We start from the raw sequence: 18,923 nt of genomic DNA on the forward strand, positions 1-18,923 counted from the left end.
AAAAAAAAAAAAGAGTCATGAAAAGAGAGGAAAAGAGTAATGGAGGGGAGAAGAGCAAGAAAAGGGAAGAGAAAGGTTTAAAACTATAGAACACTGACCTTGTCCATGGGGCTGGCGTAACAAAATACCAGACAGGGGGACTTAGACAACAAACATTTCTTTATTCCTCAGGTTCTGAAGGCTGCAAAGGTCAAGATCAAGGTGCAGGCAGATTCTGTGCCTTGTGGGGAAAAAACCATCCTGGTTCATGGGCTACCATCTTCTCCCTGTGTCCTCAAAAGGCTGAAGGGTGAGGGGCCCTTTGGGATTCCTTTTAGAAGGACACTTCACCCTTTTCATATGGGCTCTACCCTCATGAGCTAATCATCTCCCAAAGACCCCACCTGAGGTTAGGGTTTCAACATATGGGTTTCAGGAGGACACATTCAATCTACTGCATACATGCTTCAGTCATGTCAGATTCAGGTCAACGGTAGAGGAGAGCATGCTGATCTCGCTCATACTTGCCACTAAAATGGTGCTATGCTTACAAGAGCCGGCCTACATTTTTTAAGTCAAAATCACCAGAAAAGAGTCAGTGACCTCTAATACAGCTGTGGGACAATTATTCAATCCTGGATGTGGAAAATGGCATGAACTAAAGTACACTGTGTAAAATTTGGGAGCTGTATTTAGTTGTTTAACATATGTACACACACTTTTTAAAAAGAATCAAATAATCAGCACAAAACCCTAAAAAAGTAAAAAAAAAAAAAAAAAAATACTGGGCTTCCCTGGTGACTTGCTGGTAAAGAACCCGCCTGCCAATGCAGGAAACATGGGTTCAATCTCTGATCTGGGAAGATCCCACATGTCACAGAGCAACTAAGCCCATGCACCACAGCTACTGAGCCTGTGCTCTAGAACCCAGGAGCCACAACTCCTGAGCCCACATGCCGCGACTACGGAAGCCCAAGCACCCTAGAGCCTGTGCTCTGCAACAAGAGAAGCCACTGCAATGAGAAGCCCATGCACCCCAACTGGAGACTGGCCCCCGCTCGCTGCAACTAGAGAAAAAGCCTGGGCTGCAAAGAAGATCCAGCACAGCCAAAAACAAACAAACAAACAAAAAAACCCCCACTGTGCCCCACTGTTAACACTCTTCTTTGAGTTCCACACTCCCTGGAAGTCTACATCAGTGGTTTCCAACCTAAGGCCCAGGAACCCCTTGGAGATTATGCTATTATAAAGATGGGGGGTGGGGAGGTGGAGCTTGCAAATGCACCTATGAGCAAGTACTGCCTGCAGATCGAATACGTTAAAACACAATTATTACCATGTAGAAAGGCATGAGATTCTGTGTGTTTAAAGAATCCTCATATTCCATATAGTTCAAAGTCACGCAGTTTGACAATTACATATAATTAGTCCTGTTTCCCATGGAATCGATGGAAGAAGTTTACCTGTGAAATGTGCCCTTATTACTCTGAGCCAAAACTGTTGCCAATATCCTTACAGAATTCACAAGACATGCAAGGAGGAGTATGGTCAGTACTCATTCATCAAAATTTGTGAATTGCTACAAGGTCTTAAAAGGAGATGATGTCTTATAAATCCACAGAGTTGATGTGATGATCAGTTTAGACATTTATATGACAGAAAGATGCTTTCGATCATGTAATTTCAAGGACTTAATTTACTTTCTTTCATGTTTATAGATTTTACTTTCCCTAGTTAATTTCAAAAACTCAATAATACTGGAAGATATTACTGAAGAAAGCAACTGGCATCCATGAGTTAGGTAAATGCAAGAACCATGTCCCACGCGCAGCCGCACTGTGAGTCATAATGAAAGGAGGCGCCACAGCTGCACTGGAGAGCTCCCTGAACACCACGTTACCACATCACAGGCCCCCCTTTTTAGTTCTGAACGTGACTTAGTGTGACTCTGGCCAGCAAAAGAGGTAAAAGCTACAACGTCAGAGGCTTCCTAATATCCTGAAGCCAAGTTTACATTCATCATCATCATTTAAGAAGATACTGAGAATTTTCTGTCTCTTCTGAATGATGAATACATACACATATCTATCTCAGTATCTCTGCAAGGCCCTTAAGCTTTCTAACCGAGATGTGGGAGTCCCTCAGTCAGGAAGAGAAAGCATCCCAATACAGCTGAAAACACAGTGATGAGGAGCTGGATGTCTGGGTTCCTAGTCACAGTTCTGCTACTTCAAAGTGCTCCACCTTTTGCAAGTCACTGAGCAGTATCACTGAGCTTGGTTTCTTTATTTATAAACCGAAGACGTGAGGCAACCGGATAACAGCAAAGCTCCTTCCGACTCTGACAGACTACTCTCTGTGTCCTTTCGTCCAGGATCACAGTAACACCTGGGTATTTGGAGAAACCCATTATAGAACTAGCTCTCATTTCAGAACAGATACGGTCCAGCTTTTAAAAAAGAAAAGGTTAGGAAACAAATCTGGGTAAAAAAATGTATCCACTTCCAGTATAAATCTGCAACTATATCTATAAAACACTGAGTCTTGAACCACTAATGAAACAAGGCATAATTAAGTTCCAGGTGTTGGTTATGCTGAGTGTTATATGGGATGTGGAGGTCCTTTCTCCAACTCCGAATCTCAGTGGTATTTGACTATCTAACTTCTATTTTATATTTTTCCAATTTATTAATCCCAAGAAACAGTGAGAGATGCAGAAACCCAAGAATTCTAATTTCTTTGTACCACTTTTTCTAAGACCTTTAAAAAATCAAGACAGTTTTTTTTGAGCAATTTTAGGTTCACAACAAAACTGAGGGAAAAATACAGAGATTTTCTGTATTAGCCCCTACAGCCACAAAGGCACAGCCTCCCTCATTATCCATACCCCCTCCAAACTGGTACCATTGCTACAACTGATGAACTGACACTCCAAAATCACCCGAAGTCCATAGTTTAAATTACGATTCATTCTTATTGCTGTTCATTCCACAGGTTTGGGCAAACATTTGACATTCATCCACCATTATAGTATCTTTTTGCAAAATTAATTTTTATTTGAGTATAGTCACTTTAAAACGTTGTGTTAGTTTTTAATGTACAGCAAAGTGAACCAGCTATATTGTTGGTTGCTAAGTCACGTCCAACTCTTGCAACCCCATGGACTGTAGCCCACAGGCTCCTCTGTCCACGGGATGTCCCAGACAAGAATACTGGAGTGGGATGCCATTTCCTTCTCCAGGGGATCTTCCAGACGCAGGGATCAAACCCTAGTCTCCTGCATTATAGGCAGATTCTTTACTGCTGAGCTACCAAGGAAGCCCCTTGAATCAGCTATAAGTACACATATATCTCCTTTTTTTTTTTTTTGGGATTTCCTTCCCCTTTAGGTAGGTCTGGAATAGGAAATAGCAACCCACTCCAGTATTCTTGCCTGGAAAATTCCATGGACAAAGGAGCCTGGCAGGCTCCAGTCCATGGGGCCACAAAGAATAGGACACAGCTGTGCACACACACCCATTTAGGTCACCACAGGGCACTTAATAGAGTCCCCTGAGCTATACTAACATAGCTATACTATATATCTAATGACTGCTGCTGCTGCTGCTGCTGCTGTCACTTCAGTCATGTCCGACTCTGTGCGACCCCATAGACGGCAGCCCACCAGGCTCCCCTGTCCCTGGGATTCTCCAGGCAAGAACACTGGAGTGGGTTGCCATTTCCTTCTCCAATGCATGAAAGTGAAAGTGAAAGTGAACTTGCTCAGTCATGTCTGACTCTTCGTGATCCCATGGACTGCAGCCTACCAGGGTCCTCCATCCATGGGATTCTCCAGGCAAGAGTACTGGAGTGGGGTGCCATTGCCTTCTCCGAACTAATGACTAGAAGTTATCTATTTTCATTATAGTATCTTACAGAGTATTTTCATCACTCTAAAAATCCTTTGTGTCTACCTGTTCAACCCTCTTCATTTTCCAAACCTTGACAACTATTGATCTTTTTACTGTCTTCATAATTTTGCTTTTTCCAGAATGTCATATAGTTAGAATCATACGCTATGTAGCCTTTTCAAATTGGCTTCTTTTGCTTAACAATATGCATCTAAGATTCTTCTGTGTCTTTTCATGACTTGATAGCTCATTTCTTTTTTAGTGCTGAGTGATACTGCATGGTCTGGATAGACCAGTTTATTTATCCATTCACCTACTGAAGGACAGCTTGGTTGCTTCCAAGTGTTGGCAATTATGAACAAAGCTGCAATAAGCATACCAATGCAGGCTTTTGTGTAAACATATGTTTTCAAGTCCTTTGGGTAAATACTAAGGAGTGTGATTGCTGGATTGTATGTTAAGAGTATGTTTACTTTTATAAGAAATTGCCAATCTGTCCTCCAAAGTGGCAGATAACCATTTTTGCATTTCCACCATCAATGAATTAGAGTTTCTGTTGTTCTACATTCTCAGCAATGTTTGGTGTTATCAATGTTTTGGATTTTGGCCCTTCTAGTAGGTGTAAACAGGTATCTCATTGTTTTAATTTGCATTCCCCTGAGGACATACCCATGTGAAGTATATTTATCTTCTTTGATGGAGGTATCTGTTAAGGTCTTTGGCTCCTTTGTTCATCAAGTTGCTCGCTTTCTTACTATTGAGTTTTTAAAGAATTCTTTGCATATTTTGGGTAACAATAATTTATCTTGCACATATTTTCTCCTAATCTGTGATTTGTCTGCTCATCCTCTTGGCATTGTCTTCCACAGAGCTGTGGCTATTGTCTACTCCCTAAGTCGTGTCCCAATTCTTTTGTGACCCCATGCTCCTCTTTTGTAGCCCACCAGGCTCCTCTGTCCATGGGATTTCCCAGACAAGAATATTGGAGTGGGTTGCCATTTCCTTCTCCAGGGGATCTTCCTGACCCAGGGACTGAACCAACATCTCCTGCATTGGCAGGCGGATTCTTTACCACTGTGCCACCCTTAGCTTTTTCCCTTCTAAGGGAAGCCCTTAGAAGTTCTAATTTTAATGAAGGCCAACCTCTTCCGTCTTTAATCCATTGGATCCCATAGCCCTAGAGAGGAGGCTATTAAGCTATTTTTTGTTGAAACATTAAAAAGAAACCCATCCTTAAAACACTGCATTTCACTGCTGTCTACTTCAAAATGTTAACGTTTCCCCTTTGAAAATGAATATTAAGTTTAACGAAACACAATGACACTTCATTTATGTACCTTGATTCATGAAATGCTCCCCTTGGAGACAGATTCTGAATACTAATACTGAAATGGAGTTTTGCTAACATTTTGATACTAACCTTAAAAGCTGATAACATTTGCATTTTTTTCCCATCAAAAACAATTCTCTTTTGCAACATGCATTAAAGAAAATTTAATGCTCAAACAGCTGGGGATATTTATTTCATTTACTGCAGATATTCAATTTGAAAACAGACATACTTTCAAGACTGGCATTCTAAACTTTCAAGACTGGCATTTTAAACACGTATGTGCAGTTTTTGAATCCTCCTATGGAGTAAATAAACTGACTCAAGTTTGCATCTCTATTATGATACCTTGCATACAGGCAATGTTTTGTTTTAGATACTGATTGTGTACATGAATACATATGCCTTCCAGACTGAACTGGGGACGCTAGAGCCCAGGCTTCTTGCCTCCACCCAGTATAATATTAAATATTATACTAAATATTAAATACAAAACACTAATCAAAACGTCCTACACATTGTCTCTCATTAAATAATAACGGCAGCAACAATATTAAACAATATTAAAGTTAAGATCAGTAGGAGAAATCTGATAAAAATGATAAACTAGCACGCTTTTGTCCAAAAAGGAAAATCCAGAACCACCATGTGTGTGAGGGGCTTGTTGGCAACTAACTTTGCCCTGCTTTCCCATACCAAATTTCTCATTGCTAGAGATAAAAGCCTTTCTCCAAGAAAAAGTTCAAACTGAGAAAACAGTTGCAGGAGGGTCAACTAAAGTTGAAATTTGCTCAATACAAAATTTTCTGTTTGAACTGCTGCCATCTGTTTTCTGATCTCTTTAGTTCACACGAATCACTTCACATTGAGGCCTCCAGTCATTTCTGTCCTGCCAAAGCCAGTGACTAATATTTGAGTTTCACCTTCCTGAACCTCTTCTCTACTCAGACAGCTTGAAACTTAGCTTTTATGAACAGGCAAAGGAGTAGGTAGAGAAACAGACCATGCCTATTTTAAGTTCCCTTTGCAGTTCTATTTTCCATAATTTCATTAATCATTTCCTTAGTGCCTTTTACATGATCTTACAGTCATTGTTTATTCACCCCATTATTTTCCACCAATCATCATTTTTTCATAATCTTCAATGTGAATTAGAAGTATTGGTACAAACTCATGAAGCAGTTTACGTAAAGATAAAAATTTCTAAGTTTATCCTCTGAAAAGATCTGTAAATAATGACAAACCAAGTAGCAATCACCACCATGACTGTTTATATTGTGTCCTGAAATACAATTTCTATTAAAAGGAACCAGAGCTCCTTGGAGAAATGGCTAATTTCAGGTCTGGGAACAAAAAATACAATGAGATAGGAACATCTTGCTATCAAAGACTAGTAGAACCATATCATAAGTAAACAGAAAGATAGAAAAATAGATGACATATTGATGCATACACGCATGGATACTTACGTATATCATATACATACAGCTCAGAAGCCAACTGGAGGAGGCTCCCCTAGACAAAAATCAGACAGTTTGATCATCAAATGAAATAATTACTGCAAATGGATTGAAATACATCAAATGCATTTAAATTCCAAAGTTCATTATGATCTTTAAAAAAAAGCATTGGTCACCTTTAGAGGAGGATACCTAACTAATTCATTTTGAAACTGGTAAATAAAGGGGAAGGGTCAGCATTTATCCTGCTTTTCTATTACAAGCTGTACCTTGACACAGAACAGTTTCTCTTTACAGGAACTAGTAATTTATTCCAGCTAGTAACCGAAGAAAAATGTTAGATTACCATTGTACATCTCCTAATGAATGAATGGGATCTCAGCAATGACCATCAATGGCTGCTAAGATTACTTCAAAAGTTTAATATGGGGAAACAAGTCATCCAGTATTGACTCAAACTTAAACAGCAGAGGGAATAAAGCCAAAGTTATTTTTACTTTTCAGGCTCTCTTCTTTCCAATCATTTTAAGAAACTACAAGTCATTCAGCAACATCAGTGTATAAGCTTTCTTTGAGAAAGAAACCACTGCCAGTCAAAGGAGCCAGAGGCACCTATAAATTAGTTCTTCCTTGAGTTCACTGTTCTACTTATGAAATTTCTTTATATAAATTCTTACACATTTCCTCCTTAAAAGCTAAACGAATCATTCTGCCTTTTTTTTTTTTTTTTTTGGTCTGTGTTGTTCTTTTCTAACCTAAAATAGAGATAATCGAATTAAAGAATTCAAAGAAAATTCCCTACAGAAGAAAAACACATTTGGATCTAATTCTACTTTTGAATCTTCACTGAATTCTTTTAAATGAAATGAAAAGCAAGATCTGCATATAGTAATGGAACCACTATTTTGATCATTTCTCTTCTACTTAATTAGCAAAACTGAACCATTAAGTAATCTAATTAAAAATGATGAGACAAGTAAATGACTTTCTGGATCTTACAATTATCAGTACTTGACCTTAAAAAATCAGCACAACCTCAAATGGAGTTTGAGCAAGAGGGTGCCAAGAACATGTAAGCAAATACATTAGGAGAAATTGGTTGAGGGCCTAAGGGGTGAGGATGCATGCCTTAATAGCAAATGACTAAGTTGGTAAACTGGAGAAGGCAATGGCACCCCAGTCCAGTACTCTTGCCTGGAAAATCCCATGGATGGAGGAGCCTGGTGGGCTGCAGTCCATGGGGTCGCGAAGAGTCAGACACAACTGAGCGACCTCACTTTCACTTCTTACTTTCATGCATTGGAGAAGGAAATGGCAACCCACTCCAGAATTCTTGCCTGGAGAATCCCAGGGACGGGGGAGCCTGGTGGGCTGCCGTCTATGGGTTGCACAGAGTCGGACACGACTGAAGCGACTTAGCAGAGCAGTGTATGTAGACCTTACTTTAAAAACTATGAAAACCACTAGCATGTGGGGGTAAGAGCTGGTAAAGGTATAGATGATATAAGATGGCAGTATATTGATCATTGTTGAGGTTGGGTGATGGGTACATGGGGATCCACCATACTATTCTGTTTATTTTGTACATGTTTGAAACATTCCAAGAGAAAAGTCTTTAAAAAAAAAAAAAAAAGCTAGAACTTTCATCTCCTCCCACTACTTCGTAGCTATGGGTCTCTGGATTTTTTCTGAACCTCATTTTATTAATCTATAAGCTGGAGATAAGGAGTGGTGCCCACCTCACTCAAAACAACCCTGGAATGTTGCTAAGTATCATGGAAGGCAATGGATATAAAACTTCTAAACTGCAAGTGATATACAAATATATAAAATCAATAATAATGAAGATTTGTAATTACTAATAGAGTACATTCCATCCTGGAATGTCTGAAGAGATCATTAATATATTTCTTTCAGTAGTAACACGAGGTATATCCACTCATTTTTCATTAATTCTTACCTGAAAAAAACCATAATAAAGCTGGTTAAGTATAAAATATGGATAACATAAATATTATTTATGTTATATATGGATAACACAAATGTTATCATATTTGGTCACAGAATATACTATATGACTTATTTTGCATAATAATGCAAAAATTTAGGCCTTTAGGAAAAGTCTGAGTGTCTTGTGTACATATCAACTTGATGGCTGAAAGAAGATGCCTAAAACCAGACGACAGAAGGAAGATGGTTTAGGATTTTAAATGATGGTGATAATTCACATGATCAAAATTGAGAATCTGTTCTTACAAAATCCACTGAAGCTTGGCCATCCAAAACAATGTTCATATAAAAGTCACAACATTAGAGATAAGAAACATTAAATTCTTAAGGCAAATTGATTATACTTTGTAAGCTAAACATCTGGCTCTCCAATCTTAAGGCTCAACTCAAGGAAGCTCAGTGGACATCTGGGCTCCGTTTATTTTATTTATTTATTTAAACCTATTAGGCTAACCTTACAACTATCACAAAATACAACTCAAAGAAAGAGGACAGGGGAGAGAGAGACTGTGTGTGCTTTCCAGGCGTGGTTCTATTCTAACATCCCAGCCTAATCTCCAAAAGTCAGATGTACCCTGAAAGAACAACAGGCTAGCGTGGTGTGCTGTCATGGGGCCAAGTTTCAAATTAAATAAGCATGTCAAAGCAATGTTTTAAATAAGCACATTCTTGTTCAAAATATACTTTAATAAATCACTTGGATAAATTCTTTTGCATTAATCTTATCTTCAAATGATAGCTGTGCATACCAAGTGCCCACTTGTAGTGTGCCCATGTCTTTTAAGATCTGGGTTAGGGGAACATGTTCCTTTTGGTTCAGCTCTTCCTGTGGCCTTTGGTTCTGCATGAATGACCCAGTGCACTCCTCAGATGGCCTCAAATGCCATGGCCATTTTGTCCCTGACATCCCTAAAAAGTGCCAGTCAACCCTGCCAACCTCTGAGTTTTAGGATGGCCCAAGGAAGACCATCTGAACTGCTGCTTATGAACTTACTTAACAAAAGCATGACTGAAACTGTCCGTTTCTTATTCCTTTGTTAAGGTAAAGAACATTACACAATATCTCAGTTAAAGAACTGGTCAATTCAAGAAAAAGCAAAGCTTGAGGCTAAAACCCTCACTCAGGCTATCACCCTGTTAGCAAAACCTTCACATCCTAGTTAGAGTTAGGTTCTAAGTTCATATTTCCTCTTACAGTTTGACACCTCCTATCCGTGAGAGGGATCTTTCCCCTAAGAGGCTATGCTGCTTTCTCTAAACACCGGCATTTTACTTTTTTTTTTTCCTCTAAAACATCACAGGGCTGTACAGCTTTTCTGCCAAAGAGAAAAGGTTTCCAAGGTCCACAGAACTATGTAACTGGCCGTGTGGCCCACTGAATCAAGGAGCTTCACTTCTCAACTGTTTATCCCAGATCCTGATTGCCGCCTCCTGTAGCAGAGGAATCACAGACATCAAGGTCAAACCACAGGATGATGTGAACTCCAAAACTTGAATGGATTCATTCCAAGGATTTTAGGCCAGATGACTTCCACAGATGTCATTTTTAACTGAAGTTCTATCATTTAGAAGGAAACACTGACAAGTGGGAAAACAGAGGAATTTAGTGAGAACAGGGTGTTTGAAAGGAAGCTCTACAGGATTTTAGGCCGACCCTTTCCTCTGTTATCTCCCTTCTCCAAATGAGTTCGTTTTATCAAATCTGTCCCCACTTTTCCCCTAAACCCAGGCCCTGATATCACACTGTGAATGAAGGAAATGAAGGTGAGGGCCTGAGTAATTTGGTAAGTAAGCCTCAAGACAACCTCCACAGTAGCAACCACCCAGTAAATGGAGCAAAGCCCTTACAGAGTTTCAGCCAGTGGAGGGTAACGGTGTCAAGACCATAGACAGAGCTACCTCCCTGAAGACTTACGTTCCAGAGAACACCAGTGAGTGAACAGTACAAAATGGCAGCCCCCAAAGCTCTGCAAAATCACCTGGGGACACTGTTAGCAGTATTAATACTTGAACCACATCCCAGTCCTACTTATTCAGACTCTGGTATGGGCCTGGAAACTAGAATCTTTTAATAAGCTCCCGAGGTCGGTGCTGTGCTGCTGCTGCTAAGTCACTTCAGTAGTGTCCAACTCTGTGCGACCCCATAGACGGCCTCCCACCAGGCTCCCCTGTCCCTGGGATTCTCCAGGCAAGAACACTGGAGTGGGTTGCCATTTCCTTCTCCAATGCATGAAAGTGAAAAATGAAAGTGAAGTCGCTCAGTCGTGTCTGACTCTAAGCGACCCCATGGACTGCAGCCTACCAGGCTCCTCCATCCATGGGATTTTCCAGGCAAGAGTACTGGAGTGGGGTGCCATTGCCTTCTCCGGAGGTCGGTGCTAGGATTCGCAAACTGGCCAATTCTGGTAGCTATCACAGCTAGCCTTTCTCAATTTTCATCTTGTGTGCTCTCAGAGTTGCCAAATAAAATATAGGACATCTAGTTAAATTTGAAACAATTAATCATTTAGTGTATCTCAAATACTGCATTTAATATTACACTTTAAAAGAAAAAAGACTGTGTTCTTTTTTTTTTTTTTTTGGCTTCACTGGGTCTTCGTTGTTTGGAAGGGCTTTCTCTAGTTGCGGCGAGTGGGGGCTACTCTTCACTGCGGTGTGCGGGCTTCTCATTATAGAGGCTTATCTTGTTGTGGAGCATGAACTCTAGGCACTCGGGCTTCAGTAGTTGTGGCACACAGGCTCAGCAGATGTGGCTGGAGGGCCCTAGAGTGTGGGGGCCTTGGTTTTGGTCCACAGGCTTAGCTGCTCTGCAGCATATGGAATCTTCTTTGACTAGGGATTGAACCCATGTCCCCTGCGTTGGCAGGCAGATTCTTATACACTGTGCCACCATGGATATCCTAATATTACACCTTTTTAAAATTAATTTTCACTGGCTTATGGTCACTTTACATTGTTAAGTCAGTTTCTATTGTACAGCACAGTGAATAAAAAAAAATACATGTGTGTGTGTGTGTGTGTGTGTGAAGTCGCTCAGTCGTGTCCGACTCTTTGTGACCCCATGGTCTGTAGCCTACCAGGCTCCTCCGTCCACGGGATTTTCCAGACAAGAGTACTGAAGTGGGTTGCTATTTCCTTCTCCAGGGGATCTTCCCAAGCCAGGGATCGAACCCAGGTCTCCCGCATTGCAGGCAGACACTTTACCACCTGAGCCATCAGGGAAGCCCTATATATATGTATATATATATGGATATATATATATATCCTCTCTTTTTTGGATTTATATATATATATAGGGATATATATATATATGCCCTCTTTTTTGGATTTCCTTCCTGTTTAGGTCACCACAGAGCACTGAGTAATAATACTCTACTTTTATATTAAAAAATGATCCCTTGCTTGTCTGAAGTTCAAATTTAACTCAGAGTCCTATATTTCTATTTGCTAAATAATGGCAACTGTCAGGCCCACCTCCACTACAATGATGGATGAAATAAAAATGCACATAAAAAACATAACACTGCTATATCCACTTTTGATTTGCTAACTCAGAATTTATCTCTTCAGAATATATAGCATGTAGACAATACAGAAAATAAGAAAATGAGTATGGTGATATTACTCAGATAGCCTCAATTTCCCCAACTGTGAAATGGAAAGGTTTGGACCAGATTTAAAATTCCTGTAAACCACTGAATTATTAACAAACCTTTACCCTTATCAAATTTAGTTATCAATGTCTGAGATTCTCATGTCTTCTGGAAGAAGTTTCTTTACAAAAGCAAATCACTAACCAACTCAATTTGTCATCCATTTCTACTTTTTCAAAAGAATTTCTGAAATCTATTTTTGCACAGCTCACCAGTGGTAATGTCTCCTCTTATACAGTGATTTCATTGTTCTCTAATATTTGCTACCTTCTACAGATTCTGTCCACAGTCCACATCAGAAATGCTCAGGGGTTACAGAGAAAATAGTGCTCCCTCATACTGATCACATCAGGGGCCATGATCACACATGGTAATCACACAGGATGTACTGCTTACCAAAAACTCATATTATTTTAGTAAAGATCCCAAATTATTCTAAGATAGAGATATGCCATGAACTCTTCAAGTCAGGAAGGAACAAATAGCAGGCATCTAATTCATGCTGACTAAAGGCAGAGGATGAGATGGCTGGATGGCATCACTGACTCGACGGACGTGAGTCTCAGTGAACTCTGGGAGTTGGTGATGGACAGGGAGGCCTGGCGTGCTGCAATTCATGGGGTCGCAAAGAGTCGGACACAACTGAGCGACTGATCTGATCTGATCTGATCTGAAAGGCAGTCTATAGTATTAGCATTAATCATAAGGAGTAAGTAGGAATTAAGGATCTCTGTACATACAAATTTAGTTTTACTCAAATGGCCTTGATCAAGTAACCAATGTTGGTATCTATGATACTGATGGCATCTAACTTGGTCATAGTTGTTTAACAAAGACCCTTGAGCTCCTCCCGAAAGTCTGAGTTTAGGCACTGATCATATGAGAGCAAAAAAGCTCTTATTTTTTGTTTCACTCAAATTATTTCTCCTGCTTTAACTGTTTTGATTTGGGCTGCTGCTGCTGCTAAGTCGTTTCAGTCGTGTCCGACTCTGTGCGACCCCATAGACAGCAGCCCACCAGGCTCCTCTGTCTCTGGGATTCTCCAGGCAAGAATACTGGAGTGGGTTGCCATTTCCCTCTCCAATGCATGCATGCATGCTAAGTCGCTTCAGTCGTGTCCAACTCCATGCAACCCCATGGACAGCAGCCCACCAGGATCCTCTGTCCACAAGATTCTCCAGGCAAGAATACTGGAGTGGGTTGCCATTTCCTTCTCTTTGATTTGGGCAATTATGCTAATTATAGCAGCAGACTATGGTCCATGGGTCAAATCTTGCCCTCTGCTTATTTTGCAATGAAAGTTTTATTGACCTACGGCCATGCCCATGTGTCTGTGTAGTACCTATGGCTGCTTTCACACGACGACAGCAGAGTGGTTGGCAACAGACTGCATGGCTCACGAAATCCTTAATATATACTATCTGCCTCTTCCGTAAACTTTGCCAATCCAGTTGTAAATGACTAACATTAATCCCACATTTAAAAAAGAGAAATGAAGTGACAGTATTCCAGGCTCTACATCTTTTGGGCAACAATTTTCTAAAAATGGATGGTAGCTTTCCAATGCAGGAGTTATTTCCAGCATAATCAAGAACTCAGCCTTTGCAACCTCTCAAGTGCCCAGGGAACGTTTTTGGTGTAGTAGCTCATACAGTTAACTGTAGTTTCAATGGAACACCACTCCTCAGTCTCAGATATTCTTAAGGATCCAAAGGATAAACACACAGGCACAGAAGTATGAGAAAACACATTTCTTCCTGCTCAGAGTCCAGCATTTCAGGAGACGAAATTACACAGTGATAAGCACACGTGTAGGACGGCTGCTGCCACCAGTATCTGTAGTCTGATGAGGGAAATGCAGTCAAATAGGAATACAGAAATTGTCTCCATTTGGCGCTGGCGCCTCTGAGGGTACTGTCACTGTTACAGAGATTTAGAATCTAAATCAACATAGTTCTGTGGTTTCACTGCTTTAGGCAGGAAGAGTGTGTGATCAGAAAGAACAACTATCTTCAAAACCGAGACTACTGGGAGCCTTAAAAGATCTCCACACAGATGCTCTGAAGGACAGACTTGATGGCCAGAGGACATACTATGGTTTTTGAGAGGGCTTCACTGAATGCCACCTCCTCCGCAGTTATCAACCATGAAGGGCCCCTTGCAATCTTCTTTCTGCTCCCACAGAAAGCCCTTGTAAGCAGACATGACACACTCACGGTTACTGAAATTTTATGCCACAGAAAATTAAACACAGATATTCCTCTAGTTGAGAGAAGCAGGAAGAAGAAGAAGAAGAAAAAAAAACCATAGTAACTGTTGCTAAGTTTGGCTTTACGGTATTGACAGAGTAGATGACTTACCAAATAAAAACTTTAAAAACTGGGTCTAATTCAATCCTTCAACCCCTGTGGGGATCAAAAGGGGCTCTCCCACTGGGATGGAAGCAGAGCTGAGGCTCTTTCGCCCTCCTTCAGTTCCGCCTCCTCCATTATGGACCGTCTTTCACTCCCTGAGGCCACCCCTCCCTTCCCCTTGTTGGTCTAAATGTATGTCCTGGGCCTTAAGTCCCTGGGCTCCCCCTGGACAAACAAGAGGAACAAATACACACCCACACCCCTGGAGGGAGAGACACCCAGCTCATCTCACTTCAGGGGTGGCCAGAGCTCAATATGCTTGAAGTGAAGTGTTAGTCGCTCAGTCATGGCCAACCCTTTGAGACCCCATGGACTATAGCCCACCAGGCTCCTCTGTCCATGGAATTCTCCAGGGGACCTTCCCGACCCAGGGGTCAAACCCTGGGTCTCCTGCACTGCAGGCAGACTCGTTACCACCTGAGCCACCAGGGAAGCTCCAATATGCTTCTTTTTTTATTCAAATATTTGAAGAATGTCTCCTATTTGCCAGGATTTGTACTCAGGTTCAAAAGGGAACAAAAACAGCCCAGTCTTCTCAGGGCATTGATAGGTGGAGTGGCACCAGGAGGAAGATAGCAGATAGATAATCCCTCAGAGTCTAAAATTATATTATAAGCGAGTCTAAGACTATGAGGGTATAAACTGTGTTCAGCATTGTGAGGGTGAGGAGCGGGAGTGTGAGAATATAAGGGGGACTCATCATTTTTATCAAGGGATCTGAGAAGGCTTTGGCTCCACTGAAGAACATTTAAACGAAACTAGGAGGAGGAGCAGGAGTTGCTCAGGTGAAGAAGAGAGCTGAGGAGTATTTCCGGCAGAAGGACGAGCAGGTGCAGAAGCCCTAAGGACGAGAAGGTCTGGCTCAGTCAAGAGAGGTGAGAGTGAGGCTGGGAAGAGGAGCAACCCCTTCTAAATCAGAGCAGTGACTTCTACTCATTCTAAGTACAATGGGAGGCCATGAACAGGGGAGGAAGAGACCATCCATGTGTGAGGACTGGTCCTGAGGGGTAGGAGCAGAGGCCCAGGAGACGATGGAGGTCTGCTTTGGGAAGGGGTGGCGGGGAGGCGTGCAATAGTGTGCAGAACAGAGGCATTAATCAAGGTATATCTGGAAGGCATGATCAACAGGGGATATACTGACAAATGAGGGACAAAGAGGTACAAAGGATGTCTCTTGATTTGCTAGCATGAGCTCCTTGGTAGGTAGCGCACCATTTACCAAGATAAGAAATACTTTTGGAAGATACTGTAGGGTGAAGCGTCAAGAATTCCACTTTGTAAACCACACAGCATATCTGTAAAGAGCACAGTAAGATTTACTGGCTTCTCTGTAAGCTTCTGTGCTTCTTTGTTCATCATCTGTAAAACGGGAATTATGTACCAACTTCATGACGGTTGCGATAAAAAAACTGATGCATATAAAGTGAAACACTTAGCATGGCAAACAATAATCTCAGTAAAAGATTAGCAGCTATGGTTATTATTCTGCGCTTGAAATGTCTTATCGGCAACCTTAGTAAAATGTCCAATAGGCAGGTAGATAGCGGGGCTCTACAGCTCACAACTCTCCTGGTGGGAGATAGTGGAAAGGATCCTGCATGTTCAGGGCTTGGGTATGCTGCTGTGAGATTATGAATCAGGCATCTAGTTCGAGACTTCATAATAGCATTTGAAGATTTACTTATAAATTTGCTAACAGGTCAGCATCTGGGTATCAACAGCATAAAGATGGCACCTGAAGTTGTAGAAAACAGAAGTATTTGATGCAAAAGTGAGTCCAGAGGAAGAAAAACAGAGTCAAGGAATGAGCCTGTAGGGAGTTCCCTAAACTCAAACACAAAACAAAGGTTGAAAAGTTGAAGGAAAGGCAATAGACATAAAAAGGTTCTGTACATTTACCTATTTCTTCAAACCGAAAAACGACAGTCAATCTTACAGGAGAATCAGTAACTCCTTATATATCAGAAATATATACAAAGATATATTTGCCAAAACATTCACTATAATGCTATAAAGATCAAAAAAGACCTAAAACAACCTAAATCAACAATAGCACACCGATTAGGTAAAGTGTGGCACATCTATGTAAGAAAATACATGTACAGCTAGTAAACATCAGGTCATAGATGATTTATTGGGAAAATGTTCACATTTTATTGGTACCTCAAAAAAGTAGGCTACAAACTAGCATGCACAATGTTGTGTTTTTAAAAAAATACATAATAGAAAAAAAAAAAAAAAACCAGCAGGGCAAACAATACCAGAAAAGTAAAGTTAATTCTGGATAGTAAGATTTTAGGTGATTTTTTTCTTTCTTTGTACTTTTTTATTTTTCAGATATAGCATGAGTAGATGCTACTTGTATAGGAAGAACATGAAACAAGCCAGATAATTTTTACTCTTCCTTAAAAATACCTGACACTCTTTGTCTTCAAATCCCCAAACCAAAGCTCAGGAGAAACACTGGGACTGAAGACACAAACATCTCCATTCTCCTCCTTGCAGGAAAAGGAACCAGACACTGTTGCAGGGACAGACAGCAGTACTTCCTGAGCCTTCTTTCATGAAATAGAACCATGCTGTTCTTTTCTAACCATAAAACAACTGACATCAGGGTCATGAATCGGACGATATTCTTTGTTGATCTTTAACAACACACACTGAGAGAAAATCATAGAAAAAGATTCGTTTCATTGTAAAAAGAGAAAGTCACACAAACTTCCAGTTTGTACATATTTACATACCATCACACCCACAACCAAACCTGAAATTTATTTTAAAGAAACGTTAAACATTTTTAGAGGACTTTCACTTCCCTATAGCACTCAAAATGTATCAAGAAAAATTACATAAATAGGCTTCGCAACAGGGGATTAAATGCTTTCTGATAGAAGCAAAAGAGCCAGGTCTCCTTTTCTTCCAGTACATGGTATCCATGCAACCTCGGCTAAGTAATTTCGCTTTTCTTAGTTTTCTTACCTAAATTAAAGGTGAGGAGAATAAAACTTTCCTAGCAGGAACCTTCAGGTTTGGAGGACAATAACAGCTGCATGGACTCAGATCACGCTAACATCCTTCTCGAAAGACCACAGAATCAATAAGAGGGCAAATATCATCATAAGATCCAAACCATTCAGCATTATTAGGAACAGGGAATACCACAAGCTTCAAACTACCTGTGAGTGGAGAAATAAACACCAACTTCCAACTCAGCTCCTGCTGCTGCTACAATCCAGGGCGTGTGAAGAGCAGGGAAGCCCTGTGAACAGGAGAAAAGGGACACGGAGATGAAGTTCAAGCAGAATCACCCCCCAGAAAGGGAAGGACAGTCCTGCACTAACAGCCCACACACCACACTCAGGCCTGAAAGCTGGTAGTTCTCAGCACTTGCTACATGTCAAGAAAGGGCTTAAAGGTGAGAAAGACCCAGGACCCAGAAAATTAGTGCTTCTAGAAGAGAAAGAAGTAAAGCAAGGAGTGGTGCCAGGATGGTGAAGGATCTTAGAAGGAGAAATTGAGGATACTGCACACCCCAGATCCTCTCCATCCACCAGCACCACCATCAACCCTTAAAGAAACTGCACCTCTGACAGAAACGAGCGCTCCTGAACCAGGAAACATTCATGAAATGCCCAGGAACAGAAAAATATCAGCACAAAATCAAACAGCTGCTGAAAATTCTCCCCACCAAAACTCATGAAACAGAAGAAAACCATAACACAACATTCCAAACTGAATTAAATATTCTCACACAAGCACTTGGAGAATTAAAAACACTTAGAATCAAAAATACAAAAATTAACAACAGAAGTAGACAAAGAACAGAAAAGGAAGAGATGCAATGAGAGTTGATTGAAATCAACAAAGACAATAAAAGAAAAAGACAAAGGATGCTTTCTTCAGAACAGAAAAATAACTTACAAGATGCCCAAGAGAAAACAGGTTTGATTGAGTTGAAATGTAATAAGTGGGACAGAAGAATAAAGCCAACAAAAGCAGGAAATAGTCAAGAAGTGGAGACGTTTGGGAAATGGTGAGAAGTTGGATACACAACAGCACAGGGACAAGTTACAGAGAGAGAAAACCGACAGACGAGATTGGAACCAAATTATTCACTCAACAAATATTTTTGAGTGTCTACTGCATTCAAGGCCCAGTTGCTAGACACTTGAAAGGAACTGGCTCCT

General features: G+C 40.7%; 1 protein-coding gene across 17 annotated transcripts in view; it reads right to left on the reverse strand.

Moving 5' to 3' along the window:
• OSBPL6 (oxysterol binding protein like 6) overlaps nucleotides 1–18,923 on the reverse strand; it is a 216,125-nt gene that overhangs the window by 136,134 nt on the left and 61,068 nt on the right. For 11 of the 17 annotated variants that reach the window (XM_070798878.1, XM_070798921.1, XM_070798917.1 and 8 more), the window contains exons 2-3: nucleotides 17,913–17,995; nucleotides 6,669–6,714 (exon numbers count right to left, since the gene is read on the reverse strand). The exons of 2 other annotated variants lie outside the window; for them this stretch is intronic. The gene's annotated coding sequence lies outside the window, so the exon portion shown is untranslated. The remainder of the gene's footprint in view (nucleotides 1–6,668; nucleotides 6,715–17,912; nucleotides 17,996–18,923) is intronic. 4 more of the 17 variants (XM_070798885.1, XM_070798868.1, XM_070798889.1 and 1 more) reach the window with 2 other exon arrangements.

The sequence above is a fragment of the Bos indicus genome, chromosome 2 (assembly GCF_029378745.1).
Source record: "Bos indicus isolate NIAB-ARS_2022 breed Sahiwal x Tharparkar chromosome 2, NIAB-ARS_B.indTharparkar_mat_pri_1.0, whole genome shotgun sequence".
In the NCBI taxonomy this organism is placed as follows: Eukaryota; Metazoa; Chordata; class Mammalia; order Artiodactyla; family Bovidae; genus Bos; species Bos indicus.